This window comes from Amblyomma maculatum, chromosome 7 (genome assembly GCF_055883805.1).
Source record: "Amblyomma maculatum isolate TAMU_Amacu chromosome 7, ASM5588380v1, whole genome shotgun sequence".
NCBI classification, from domain to species: Eukaryota; Metazoa; Arthropoda; class Arachnida; order Ixodida; family Ixodidae; genus Amblyomma; species Amblyomma maculatum.
Window position 1 is genome coordinate 85,244,998 of NC_139350.1, and position 13,831 is coordinate 85,258,828.

The following is a 13,831-nucleotide window of genomic DNA, read 5'->3' on the forward strand; positions in this document are numbered from 1 at the left end:
ATCCCGCCGGGGTGGCGCAGTGGTTAGGGCTACTGTGCCGATGGATGAGGGATCGAATCCCGCTCTCGGCGGGCGCTTTTCGGCGGAGGCGAAAAGCAAGGTGCCCGTGTTGTGTGCGATGTCAGTGCACGTTAAAAAATCCCAGATGGCCGAAATTTTTCGTAGTCATCCACTACGGCGTTTCTCATAGCCTGATTCGCTTTGGGACGTTCCCCACAAACCAAACCAAACCATTTATTATTTGCAAAGACCAGCCCTATCCTTATCCACATCAGAGGAACGATGAGAAGGAAAACCCCAGCCATCTTCATAACTTGCAGTTTGCGCGTTCTAATCTGTTGTTCCCGACAGTGCACGCGCACATCGGGCTTTATCATTAATATCTGTTACCCTAAAGTCAGTGTGTGCCCTTCAATCGTTGTCACGTCTTACCTGGTCACGAACACCAGTATAAAAACGGAAGAGACAGTACGCTCTGTACTTTGGGGCTAGTTATATGACAGACGCCACTGACTTCACAGGAGACAACAAATTCTTTTGCATTTGTGCTGTGGAATTCCTCAGCGTGATAAAAGAGTAAATAGTCAATTGACCTTGTTGGTGAAAGTTCATATCTCAAACAGAACGGAGGACGGGACGCTAAATAAAATTCATCTTAGCAGCCGGGCTTGTCGCGAGCATTGTGTTCTGTAGTGCCGTGTTATACACATCTTGTGTTGTACTTTTCTTTCCTTGATCTTTTAAGCCCATACAGGATCCTCTGCTGCGCCAGTCAGATAAAATCCGGCACATTATAGTCGTCGCTTGTGGAGCTTGCTTCCGCCTCTGTCCTTCGCAGTTTTGCATATGCGATAAGTCAGATCACCTTTCACGGGAACCAGTCCGGCATCGATATCTGATGCCGAAAGGCTCCTGTTGATTTGATTCTAAACGTGTGAGTCGTTCCGGCTGTTGTATCTTACTGCAATACTGCGGGGTCTCGAGACCGCGAAGGTTTCTGGAACTGAATCTTCTGAGCTGAAGTTACAAGGGGATCGACCGCAGCTTCTATGAGGCTGACTTTCCTGCTCGCTTCTTCGTTTCTTGGAATGAAGCTCGCATTCACAGTATTAACTGTAGAAAAATGCACACCATTCGGATATTTTTCCCTCAAGGGGAGCCGAATCAGCCGACGCTACGCGCATCCGTGTGTAGCCTGGCATTGTAGGGTTTTTTGCTTAGCTGTCGGCACGTGCTGATGCATTCTGATGTGGGCATCGATCTGCTGTCCACGTGTCTCCAACATTCTCAGTGAGAGTGACGAAGAATAGCTCATCGCAACCAAGCACCTGATCACATTTAGTTGCGAATAGCTTCTATCGCGGCCGTTGTGTTCCATCGCTACGACCTTCTGACTTTTCACTGCGACACGAAAGAGTTGCTGTTTGCTCCTCCTGTCCCTTTTACTTCCCGGAACTGGGGTCATTTACAATGCATGGTTTCCGGGTTCCGGTAAAAACATGGCCCCGCAATATACGTCTCCGGTATATATCGCTTCGGCAAAAATGTACCAGGACAAAAATTAAAGAGCACTGCAGAATCTGCACTGAAGTAATGCGAAAGTACGGATGCTACTGTTGGCTGCTTCTTGTTGCTTCATGTTTCTTATATCACTTCTTGTTTACCCATTTTAGCCTTTGGTACTTTCAAACAGCGCGCCAATCCCTTCCTATGCCCTTTTTGGGATTTATTTCCGCTTGCGGGACATCGCAATTTTGACCTCACCCTAATTCGTTATTAATTTAAACAGCGCGAACACGAAGACAAAGGACAAGATAAAAGAAAGCCACTGTACCAACTCGCCCAATAAAGTACCTTGGCTCACCCTAATGGCCTGCCTTAATTAACTATATCTTTGGTACTTTCAAATTGAGCGTCCGTAGCTTCCTATGCCCTTTTTTGGCTCGACTTCAGGTTGCGTGACGTCACATCATTGACGTTACCTTAATTGACTGATTTATTCACTATTTCAGTATTTGATACATTCAAATGCGCCGCCAAGCCATTGGCTAATGCGACCATTTTTGCCTTGATTTTTACATTTTTACTTATAAATTATTATCCAACTAACCTATCGGCCTAATATTTTTTCGGACACAATATTACGTCACCTCTATCGATTGACACCAATTATTAACCTCTACAACTTCTCAGTTACTCACAATTGCTTCGGACACAATTTTTCGGACGCGGTCTGCGGACAGAAATTTGTGAAAATAGCGAAGCAATGCTTTTGCATTAAAAAGTCACAATTTGCGAAATTAGAACAAATGTCCCCAGAAGGGTGCAGTCTAACATTACGCTTTCGCTTCACCTGGAAGCGAAAGTTCAGCTGATGTTACTGTCAATAACTGTAACCGATTTTTATTGCGAAAGCAATACTGCTTCCACTTTCTGCCATTGATGGTCGTGGCTCCTCTCACACAGTTGCGCGCCACGTGACCGCTTGACGTCAATACAGACCGAGAGACGCGGTCCCAGCTAGCGCCATCGATGGCGGAGGTCAGGCTTCACAGGCCGGCTGCGCCGCTGCCGAGAGGAAGGGATAAAACGCGGGGCTGCAGCGGCGCTCCTCTCAGTGCTATGTCGGATGATGTGTACAAGGCGAGGCTGGAACGATCTGCTGCGGCCAAGCGACGGAGCCGTGCCGAAGAAACAGACGAAGTGCGGGAAGAACGGCGAGCTAAACACCGTGCGTATGTATCAGCGTGGCGAGCACGCCGGTCAAGATCGCTGTATACGGAAAGGCCAAGTGAAACTTCGGAGACAAGTTATGGACGATAGAGAAAGAGATTGGTAAAGAGCGAACACTCGGCGAAAACTGGCCCCAGGAAATGACGCGTGACTTGTGCTGCCGCCGATTGATGGATGGCGGCAGCAGCGCGGGCGTGCGCGGACGCGCGCGCGACGGCACTCGCTGCAGAGGTAGCCCGCCGGAGCAGACGACAGAACGTTGTCGAAGGGAGCGAGCAGTTGTCTGCTCGTGCCTCACCGCGCCTGTGCGGCACAGACCGCATATTTTTATCTCTTGTGGGCTGCTACGCGGAACGACTACGTTTTGGAACGACGTCAAGGTGAGCAACGTTTTTTGCTGAACTACGCTGCATTTGAAGCATTTTACCATGACCACGCCGGCTGGTGTCAATTAAGTTTCGCAGCTCGTGAAAATTCGCGCCGGCTGTTCAGGCGCAGTTCGTGACGCTCCGGGAGTTTCCAACCGCGGCGAGGTTTAATATGTTGTGTTCCAGCGAAACTGAGCTCCATTTCGAACAGTTGATCTCAGCACGCTGGACAAAGTCGCATGTGAAGGCACCAAGGCATGCCGTTGCGCCAACATGGCGTATTAGCCGGCCGGTGCGGCCAGACCTGACGCGGTTTGCCGAGCGGCTAGTTTTCCTAAGTGTCGCGTTTAACAGGGCGATGGTAAGGTGAGAAATGTTGAATTCTTGACTTTCTTGTCAAACTGTGCAGTATTTCATGCAGTTTAGCAAAGTACGGCGGCGACTGCGCTTCACAAAGTCGCGCGTGAAGGGCAAGCTAAAGGCATGACGTGGCGTGCTGGTCGCGGTGGCGTGAGGTGGTTTTGAGTGGTGTCGCGTTTAACAGGGCAACCGCAAGTGGAGAAATGTTTCATTCTTGTCAAACTGTGAGGCATTTCGGGTAGTTTAGCTCAGCACGACGGTCTGCGCTTCACAAAGTCTCGTATGAAGGGCAAGCTAACAGGCGTGCTTGCCGGCTGCGGTGAGGCCAGGCCGCGGTTTTGCGAACGGCTAGTTTTGCGTGGTGTCGCGTTACATTTAACGGGATAACCTTAAAGTGAGAAATGTTTTATTATGCCGCAAGCAGTGCTTTTGAGGAATATTTTAGTTTAGTGGCTGTTATTTCACTCAATGTAGAAATGCATTTTAAAAAAGGTTCGGTTAGCCTGCATTTCCTGACCTCTACGTTGCTAGAGTAGCTTTTGTATCAATTTTATGAATGACAGCTTTTCTGTTCTGGACCATAACTGCTGCTCACCAAGTCTTCAGTACGCACCCAAATGCACAGATGTGTGCGCGGTGCAGTGGCCTTGCATTTCATTGCAACCTTCTGCATCATGTTCCTTCCTTTTCCAACAGCACTGCATGGACCCACGGACTACAGCCGAAGCACGGCACATGCAACGAGTGAACGGTGTGGCCTTCCCCCAAGCGTCAGTACTCCTCTCTGCCCTGAACAATACAAGCTACCCTTGCTAAGGTAGCCGCGACTGGGACTGTGTAGTTTATGTATAATGCATGTTTTGTTGCATATCATTTGCCATAATTCGGAAATCAACGTTATGCTATTTTTTGTCTCTACCTAAGTGCTGTTTCTCGCCTTGTGTATTTTTATTTTTGTGTGCTGTGCACATCTTCCTAATGCTTGCCAAGTTTTGTCAATGCATCCGTCTACATCTGCTGCGTCTCTTATGTGTTTTATATGCAGCAAAATAAATGTTCATTTCACAAAGCACTTGGCGTCTTTTCTGCAATACTGTTTTGCAAAGGCTGTGGCGCAGCTGCTTTGATGGCCAGTTTTTTTCATGCTGTTATGCATGCTGAAAATAAATACAAACACTAGCAGACCATGTAAAACCAAAATAATGCGCCAAAAGGGCAGGGAAGGGCTCAGCGCATGCTATAGCATTCAAATCGCGCGCCTTTCGGCAAGACCGGAAGTAGGTGTCGCCGGCCGCTTGGTGCGCTACAGTCAAATGGGCCGCTGGGCAATATGGGAGTGCCCGCTCTTTACCAATCTCTTTCTCTATGTTCCGACAACTATGTCATCACCGATGTACAGATCAAAAGCCATTTCACGGATTACCAAAGCGTATTCATCGCATTAAATAAAACAAAATTACAGTAGAACCATGTTGTGTACACAGTGAATCCATGCAAAGCCATACAGGGCAACAATGTCCAAACTACCAGCAGAACAAAGGCGTTGCTTCCGCAATCTTCCAGGCTTACCCGAGCTAAGCCACAGCCAATTTTTTTACCTTAGAACTACTTTTATGGTTTTAGCTTGAGGGTAATTTGCATATTTATTCCAAACTTTTCTTCCTTTTCACCTGTTGTGGTTCCTTTTGTGCCATAAGTCTTAAGACTGCGTTACCCCGTGAAGAGCGGCAATATTGTATGCTACAGCACTTCCACCCGTCCTCTTGAAAGTGGCCAAACACTGAAACGATGCGGAGCGTTCGTTCCAAAAAAAAGCACAAGCCTAAACGTAACCTATATAAACCTTACCGGATCACATGCCGATGGACTTTTTCGCCATGCCTTCTCTACTCGTCTACTGCCAGTAAATGTGATAGGCACCTAGAGGAGCCAGATCCCAAATAATGGTTACATCTGTTCTCAAATTATAGAATCAAGTAAAAGGTGCAATTTCGTTAGCACATTGTTTCGGAAGGATTCAGTCTAAGGACCAAATATTGCTTAGGGGACATTTTTTCCTAGAGGCACCTTCCTCAGGGGCCTTTTCATCTGGTTACGTTTTTCCGGGGCCGTATCCTCCGGGGACATTTTTTCCTGGATGTTTTTACCTGCACCCATCATTTCCGCCACCAATTCCTCTCTCTGCGTTGTTTGCTGAAGGCGACCTGCTTTTAAAATATGGGCCTCGGATTCCCGAAATGAAATGCGCACGTAAAAGGGTCGTCGCTGACGAAGCGACAAAGCACAGGCATCGAAGTGGCGAAACGCACCGAAATGATTTATGTTTTCGTATTTACCACATGTTTACAGCTAAGCAGATCAAAATAGTGGAGCTAACCGACATACACACGTAGGCCTCTATTAATTAAAATGCTATCGTTCCCTACCTCTAACGAGCTGGCGACTCCGACTCTTTCTGTGTGTTCCCGTGAAAATGCTGTGGTCACATGTTCGAGGACCTTTTACAATACAGGAGAACCCCCTCCTTAGAATAGGTGAAAGCATTTTTGCAATTATGACGACGCTTTGCACGTGGTCAGCTTCGGCGCTGGTGCCAGAGCAGGCAATAGAGAAACTTTTTGCGAAAAGAAATTATTGTTTCGAAAGCCGTGTCGCATGGTTGCACAAGCGTTCCTGAAGATAGCATTCCAAATCATAGTCATGATGGATGCTCTCAGTATACTGCCTGTTACTATAGTGAGTAAAAGTGCTTAGTGCCGCTAGTCCGGAACGTTTCAAACTTTCCGGAAGTCGTAGACTAGAGAGGTACCTTTTGCACCCGCTTGGAGCAACGCAATGTATACCTGGCCTCAGGAACAGCTTGCGGCCTCGCAGGAAGTTAGCTAATTCAAGTTTCAACTCTGTTACGTTTCTTTGAGCGCCTGCGTGCGAACAGGCCGCTTTCTTTAAATTCTGTGTGCAGTTTCTTTCGCAAGTTTTTTTTTAAAGCGTTTTTAATGCCGCCTGATTAGATGTATTCTATTCGTCCAAGGGGGAAATAAATACTCACAACGTTGCCGAGAATGTGCCTACATAACTATAGGCGCCAAAACGACATCTGGGCCCGTGCTTTTGTTCGTATACAATAAAAATTGAACCCCTTGCGCGGAAGCCTTATCCTTTCATAAAAGCGAAGCACCCGCGCAAAAAGAAAACGCGACGCAAAGCAGACCATTCAACGTGGGAGCTGACTATCAGCTGCTGATCTTGTTGCCACAGGTAAAATAGGTGTACACAGTATACAAAAACAAACATACTCAAAAAAGACCAAAGTTGGAGAACATGCATATGGAGACGGCGGTTTCCCCCTCGCGCGCGTTTGTTTGCGTGTGTGCTTGCGTGTATATTCGCGCGCGCGAATGTGTTTCCGGGTTATTCCTGCAATAAAACGAACATTTGATTGTCACTGCTTTTGTAGGCTCTTTTGCATTCCTATCGCGTCTTTTTCCGCCGTTCCTTCACTGCAAGCATCCGAATCGGCTCGTCTAGCTTCACATCGTACATTACTCAGTATCGTACTTTATTTTTATTCTGATAAGATATATAATATCCTATGAATAACGGTTCTACGCAACCCCGAGTAGTGTGCGGCGAACGCATCGCCTAATTAGGTTAGGCTTAATTCCACGACTCCACTTGCACTGCTGTTGGTGCCTGTCTACGATGACACACTCCACCCTCGGTGATGTGTGGATTCTAGTACGACGGCTGTCGCCTGCAAAAGGTCCAGTTCGTGCCAGTTAGAACGCATTTTAACAGACAAAAGAAAACGAAAAAAAGGAGTAATAATAATGCCAAGCCGGCTCCGCGGATAGCTTCTCGGAAAGATGATCAGCGTTATGTGGTTTCGCTCGCCCCGACTCCCACCTGTGCTTGCCTTTGTTCTTACGTTGCATCTCAATGTTGAAATATGCAAAGTCGGATCCAGCTTTTCAAGTAAGCCACATGAACGTGGTGTTTAGATTATTTTATTCTCTTTTATTTTTCTCTTGTTGGGGGGCCGGACACTTATTGATTGGCTTCTGGATCTCGCATTATGCCAAGCATCTGCCTGTAGCACACTACGCAAATTTTTAAGAATTGTACGACAGCGCACACAAGTTGCGGTGTCTGAAGATTACTTGCGATGAAAGAAAGACGCTATAACTTTCCCACTATTGGTGAGCGCTAAAAGTGTGCCGTGAGGGGAAGGACTGAGAGAAGGAGGAGAAAAAGCGACACTTTGGTGGAGGGCTGCGGGTTAATTTTTACCCCGTGGGGCTCTTTCAATGGCGTTGTGCTGCGGAGCGCGAGGCCACGAGACCGAGCCCCGGACGCAACGGCCGCATTTCGAAAATCCTCACCCAAAGAACGCTGAATAGGAAAATGCAGTTGATTCGGACACCCGCTCACGCTGCCGTCTCTGGTAACGAGGCGGTTCACGAGCTAGCCCGAGCTCTCTACTTTCGGGTAGCCGTCGAGCCCCCCGAACACTCGGCATACGACGAGCGTCTGCAAAATTACGGGGAAATCATCGACCATTATAAATTGGGACGTAGACTGGTACCCCCGCCAGATGTTAGCCTAAATAATAGAGAAGCTGTCGCGAGGAGGCGGCTACAAACAAATGCGTTCATGAACCCGGTCTGGGCGTTTCACGCGCTATCAGACCTTGGGGACAATGATCTATGCAAACACTGTGGGGCGAGAGAGACCGTCGATCACATATAATTTGGGAGTGCCCACAATCTCCAGGGATAGGACAAAATATTACAAGTAGAGTAGCCTGGGATACCCAGCTGCTAAGCGCGGACCCTGCGATCCAGCACCGCACCGTCCATCTGGCGGAAGAGGCCGCAACAAGCCAAAGGCTACCTGCCAGCCTCTAATCCGCGGTCGCACGACTCCCCGCCTTCCCCGGCACGCGTGCCGGGGGCGGGGAAGAGGACACCCATTTCCGATGGAATTAAAAGTTGTGCAACTAACCAACCATCGTTGGAGACGATATGCAAAAGAGGCCCGTACCCCATGCGCTCTCGGTCACGCGCTATCTTTAAAAACACTGCAGGGGATCAAAATTAACCTGCTGCCCTTTATCTTTACTTTTCAATCGATCGTTCATACCTTCCCTGCCTTTCCGGACAGAGTAACCTTCCTACCTTTCGTTTTTTTTTAACTCTCTCGTTACTGAACAATACTCTGTAATGCCCTCTTCTAGCAGAAAAATGATCTCAAGGACGTTTCCAAGCTGATGGACGAGTTCCTCGGCTTCTTGGGGCTGCCTTCCGTCGGCGTGCACCGAAAGGGCCCTTTGGGTCATGGATAGCAAAATTACTTTTGAAAAGTAATTACATTACATTACTAATTACTTCACTGAAAATTGCAGAAAAGTAATAAATTACATTACTCATTACTACTAAACGTAATGACAAAAATTAGAGTAATTTCATTACTGTAATTCAGTTACTGCCATGTCTGCTCCGGGCCATTGCAGCTGGGGGTGAGTGGGCGCCGCTGTAATATACCGGAGGGTTGCGAAACATGAACGGAAGCGCGCACATGCGGCCGGTGTTCGTGCTCTCCTGTGCGTGGCAGCATGGGAAGACTACACACTGACCGAACTGTTTCAGAAGGAGGGCTATTTTGGAGCAGTAATTATTCATCTTCCGAATGCTTGTTGTTCAAAATTGCTGACAGAAAAAAAAAAAGAAGTGAGACGACTATACCAGTACGACAGCGTTAAACTCTTTACAAGCATGTATAGCGTCAACAAGTTGGTGTCCTTTTCCTTCCTTTCCCGTTTTTTTCTTTTACTGAAGGCTCTTCAGAAATAAAAACGGCAACGCAGTGAAACGTCTACTTGCAGAGGGAGCGCCCACCGAGTTGATCAAGCATTTCTTTGCGGACGCCGTGCACAGAACGTCTTGGAGCTGATCTTATTCTATCGTGCATCTAAAAAGAAAAACAAAACAGAGGTCCCAGTTGTGTATTTGCAATTGCACAGAAAGCAAGGGTAACCAAAATGCTTTCGTTTTTAAACCACTCCCAAAAGCGGACTACTTGCCTTGTCTTGAAGTACGCGCTAGTGATCGCAAGCACAAAGTAAAAACAGCCAGCCCGGAGTATTATGCTTTATCCTCGTCACCAATCATCGTTTCGTAAATTGACAGCGAGAAGTTAGCGACAGGAACCCACACATCTGGTGGGTCTAATAAAATACAAAAGATGTCAAACGTAATTTCAGTCATGCTGCAAAAATATAAAGACGTGACCTGAAGGATGTCGTCCATTCTCCAGAGCCATTCATAATATTTCTTCTATTTTGTCTAAGGAAAATATACCGGGAAAGCAGAGGCGTGGTGTTACTAGCGACGGACGCCCCGACCACGCCATGGGTGAAGGTAGGTGGAGGGAGGGAAACAGTAAAGTCCGAAAGGGGCACCACAGTACTGCGTGGGGTTCTTCAGCGTGTCCTCATATCGTACATATAGACTAATCATGGGAGGCGAAAAATCGTAGCGGTAACATTAAGCGACAGGAAGCGTGCAGAGCGGGGGCTCATATAAATAACTCAAGTTACGTACATTCTAGTGGAAATCAAGAAGAAATGGGCATGGGCAAGACATGTAGTGCAAAGAGAGGATAACCGATGGTCGCTTAGGGTAACAAACTGGATTCCAAGGGAAGGAAAGCGTAGCAGGGGGCGGCAGAAAGTAAGGTGGGCGGATGAGGTAAGAAGTTCGCAGTGTTAAGTGACGCAGTTATCACAGAATCGGGATAATAGGAGAAATATGGGAGAGGCCTTCGCCCTCCAGTGGGTATAGTCAGGCTGATGATGATGATGATATCGTACATAACACAGATGTCCTTAGGCTTTTGCTTCCATTGAAACGCTACCAGCATGGCCGGCATTCGGTTCATGTTGAGCAGCCGACCGTGTAACCACGGGCTACCAAATGGCTGGTATCGCGAGTGTAGCACGTGGATTCTCCCACGTTCTCCTAAAGAGCTTTTCCTAAGAGAATGACTCTAGGGAACGAAAAGAAGACCCACTCTGTGCTGTGTAGGAGAGTAGAAAGCAACAAAAGGGTCGGCAGTTGTCTAGCTGTAATTTACGACCAAACTGTACCTATGTACTTTCAGCAATCAATAACGTATCAAGAAATGGTTGACTGTTCAAGACGATGCAGAAGTACGAAAAATTCGCTAGGACACAGAAAGGACACAAGACACTGCGCTGTATCTCGCCTTCACTTTCTGTGCCCTTGCGACGTTCGCGCTATTTTTCGTCGTTCTTTCAACAAAGCGACTCAGCATTGTATGCTTTTTCCGTTTTGTGGCTCCTCTGATATGAGCTTTGAATTGAGAAGCGCGGACGTTGAGGGCGGCACTTTTTGTTCTCAGTGGCAGTGGCCGCATATATCACCGTGTTGGATGGGGACCCGGCCCTTTGGAAAATTTAGAAGATCTAACTAGCCCCGTCTCGGTGACTCAGAGTTTGACGCTCGACTGCTAAGACAGTTTCCATCCCGGCCGCGGCGGCAGCGTTTCGATGGAGGCGTAACTGGGTGAATAACCACGGATGGTTGAAAATACTTCGAAGCCGTACACTACGACGCCCCTCGCCGCTTGAGTCGTATCGGTACGTTAAACCTAATGTATCACATAATTACGGGTGTGAGATTCCTCACTGCAGCGTCTACGAGAGTAAGTAGGATCACTTGGCTCCTCTTACTGCTGCTGAGCAGGCGCTCGAGTGGAGCTGCAGAATCCGCGTTTGAAAAACTGGAGGCGTACTTTAACGATATAGCGTTGAATAGCTCGTTCTAAAAAAAAAAAAAATTCTGCATCGCATTTGTGAGCTAAATATCACGGGCATGGTTCGGTAGGTGGTAGTTGGCAACTCACATGGCCGAGCAGTGAATCGGTTGTGCGGTGAAACGATACTACATGCTCTTAAGAGCTGCTAACTCGGGGTCCTCACTTGAGACGGGGGTTGGGTGAGAATACTTTATAGGTATCTTGAATGCCTATTCAGCAACGGTACTCCCTAGGCCATGCACGCATGTTCGCAAGGCTTGGCTGGCTTTATCTCTAATTTGGATGGTTGCTTACTGTCAGTAGCTGGATAATATTGCAGCCTAGGACTGTATGCCAATAGGAATGTGTATCAGAGGGCCAAGTGAAGCAAGGGAAAGCCGTAAGGGAAGCCATTAACGACATCTCGTCGTAGCCTTAAATGGGGAGCTTAAACGTTCCGTAAATATTTTATCCGTTTATTTTTGCCTGTTAGCGAATGTGAGCATCGAACATATTGATCTTGCGCCGCCGCTAGAGTTGCGCTTTAAGCTGTTACCACGTTCCGTAACTGCTCATCAATACCGGACGTGCGCTACGAAACCTAGCGTAAGCTCCCATTTTTGACCAAAATTAACTTAGATAAGCTCGGTTAACCAAGCTCTCAATGGACAAAGAAGCGACTGTTCATTCTCGCGTGTGCTGGAAGCACTTTACCGAGCATTTCGTCTACAGCGTTCGCGCAAAACAATTCGATATGTAGTGGCCGAAGGACTGGCGCGCGATTTAACGTTCTCCTGCTTATTTTAAATCTAACAAAGCTAGACTGTCGCTGGGAGGCTGAAAATGTATGCCAGTGTCTTCACGAAGCCAATACCCTCCATTCTTTTAAATTTTGAGGCTCTAAATGCACTGCTGTTCTGGCTTTCACCATTACTCAGTTCAGATACTTTTTCTTAATTCTATGACCAAACAAGGAGCTCATTTGCAACAAACGGTGCTGATGCGTGCAATGTGTGCTTCTCTCCCTTCCAGTGCTGTTTTACGTCTCTCAACTGGGAATGAAAGCGCCGGACGTGAAGATGGACATTGAATTAGTGCAGTGCGTTACGAAGGAGACGTTCGGCACGCATGAACAGTCTGCCACCTTATTAGCGGCGTCGTAAGTAATGCACTGCTTATTAAGGCGAAAGCCTCTTTTGGCTCATAGTGAAAAATCTCGCGTGCGCGAGATCTGCCCTTGAGATGCCGCTAGATGTCATCATCATCATCATCATCAGCCTGATTATACCCACTGCAGGGCGAAGGCCTCTCCCATATTTCTCCACTTACCCCGTTCTGTGCTAGCTGCATCCACTTGACCCCTGCGAACTTCTTAATCTCATCAGCCCACCTAACTTTCTGCCGCCCCCTGCTACGCTTTCCTTCCCTTGGAATCCAGTTTGTTACCCTCAGCGACCATCGGTTATCCTCTCTTCGCACTACATGTCCTGCCCATGTCCATTTCTTCTTCTTAATTTCCACTAGAATGTCGTTAACTTGAGTTATTTCTCTGACCCACTCTGCACGCTTTCTATCTCTTAATGTTACTCCTACCATTTTTCGTTTCATAGCCCTCTGGGTTGTCCTCAACTTAAGTAGAACTCTCTTGGTTAGCCTCCACGTTTCAGCCCCATAGGTGAGTACAGGCAAGATGCAACTGTTGTATACTTTCCTCTTGAGCGATACCGGTAAGCTGCTAGTCATAATCGGCGAGTGCTTGCCAAATGCGCTCCATCCCAATCTTATTCTTCTTGTTATTTCCTTTTCATGGTCCGGATCTGCGGTTACTACCTGTCCTAAGTAGACATATTCGCCAACTACTTCCAGTATTTCGCTACCTAATGTAAACTGCTGTTCCTTCCCGAGGCTGTTGAACATTACCTTAGTCTTCTGCATATTGATTTTCAAGCCTACCTTTCTACTTTTTCTGTCTAGGTCATCAATCATTATTTGCAGTTCATCCCCAGAGTTGCTCAGCAAGGCAATGTCATCAGCAAATCGCAGATTACTGAGGTATTCTCCATCTACCTTTATCCCTAACTGCTCCCATTTCAAGTCTCTGAATACTTCCTCTAAACAAGCTGTGAATAGTACTGGGGAGATTGTGTCTCCTTGCCTAACACCTTTTTTTAATGGGAATTTTGTTGCTTTCTTTATGTAGAACTATGGTTGCTGTGCAGCCACTATATATGTCTTCCAGCACTTTCACGTACGGCTCGTCTACCCCCTGATTTCGCAATGCCTGCATCACCGCCGAGGTTTCAACTGAGTCAAATGCTTTTTCGTAATCAATGAATGCTATGTATAAGGGCTGGTTATATTCCGAGCATTTTTCTATCACCTGATTGATGGTATGGATATGATCGATAGTAGAGTACCGTTTCCGAAACCCTGCTTGATCCTTTGATTTATTGCAGTCTAAGGTTGTCCTGGTTCTATTAGCGATTACCTTAGTAAATAACTTATACGTAACAGACAGTAAGCTGATTGGTCTGTAATTTTTAAGGTCCTTA

At 47.1% G+C, this 13,831-nt stretch overlaps 1 pseudogene across 1 annotated transcript in view; it reads left to right on the forward strand.

Annotated features, from left to right (window-relative positions):
- The first annotated feature begins 2,622 nt into the window (after positions 1-2,622).
- The window catches only part of LOC146183833 (nose resistant to fluoxetine protein 6-like), a 34,376-nt pseudogene continuing 23,167 nt past the window's right edge, over positions 2,623-13,831 (forward strand). Inside the window, exons 1-2 of the transcript XR_014708409.1 lie at positions 2,623-2,731; positions 12,312-12,438. The product of XR_014708409.1 is annotated as a nose resistant to fluoxetine protein 6-like (transcript). The remainder of the gene's footprint in view (positions 2,732-12,311; positions 12,439-13,831) is intronic.